Source organism: Octodon degus, unplaced genomic scaffold, assembly GCF_000260255.1.
Source record: "Octodon degus isolate 3935 unplaced genomic scaffold, OctDeg1.0 scaffold00283, whole genome shotgun sequence".
NCBI lineage: Eukaryota > Metazoa > Chordata > Mammalia > Rodentia > Octodontidae > Octodon > Octodon degus.
The window spans coordinates 1833834-1834820 of NW_004524859.1; the positions used below are offsets into that span (position 1 = coordinate 1833834).

Sequence of the window (987 nt, forward strand, 5' to 3'; positions counted from 1 at the left end):
GCTGGCTCTATTGAGATGGTCACTGTCCTGGTCGTCCTCATCTCCTATGGCTTCATTCTGGCAGCTGTTCTCAGGACGCGCTCTGCAGAGGGGAAGCGAAAGGTCTTCTCTACGTGTGGCTCCCACCTAACTGCAGTGTCCATCTTCCACGGAACTGTTCTTTTCATGTATGTGAGACCAACTTCCAACTACACCTTGGAGCAGGACATGGTGGTGTCCATATTCTACACCGTGGTCATTCCCATGCTGAACCCCGTCATCTACAGCCTGAGGAACAAGGATGTCAAAGAGGCGATGAGGAAAGAGCTTCGGAAAAACCAGTTTAGGAATTAAGTATGTGTTTTTTGTTTTTTTTTTACCTTAAAATTTGTTCTAAAATTCAGGTTGAGATTTTGTAAGTGAGTTATGAAGAGAATATAATGAGAATGGTTAGTTTACTAATGCGAGTCTCCCCTTTGTGACCACTTAAGATCAATAACACAAGCAACCTTCTCCAGGGATACACTGAAAGCAGAGATAAAATACCCATTTGCTCTTATAATATTCATAACAATAGCGTGTGCCTTTCCGTACATTGGTGCTGGCATTAGCTGAAAAGCACGCAGTGCCACTCAGGCCTGTGTCTGCGTGACCTTCAGCGGGCCAGGCTTGGCCTTCCCCGCCCTTCTCACTTGTGTTTCACAATTTCTCCTGATTACATTTATAGGTAATTTTGTGGTTTAAATTGACTGGCTTTAATGAAACACTTCGTGATCAACAGGAAATAAATAGCGCCCCAAGATCCCAGGCCATTTTCCCAGAGGCATCGGTGCTTAGCTCCAGTTTGAAGCAGTTTCTTTCATACTAAGCGCCACACATTGGTCATATCATTGTCATCTTCAGATTTCTGGGCTCATCGCTGGGCTGAGCGGGACGGGAGAGGTGACATGCATCTCCAGAGCGCAGACAAAACCTGTTCTTCAGTCCGATCCCGTGAGACAGCGGCAT

At 45.9% G+C, this 987-nt stretch overlaps 1 pseudogene; it reads left to right on the forward strand.

Annotated features, from left to right (window-relative positions):
- The window catches only part of LOC111814252, an 18281-nt pseudogene extending 17948 nt beyond the window's left edge, over nucleotides 1-333 (forward strand).
- The last annotated feature ends 654 nt before the right edge of the window (nucleotides 334-987 follow it).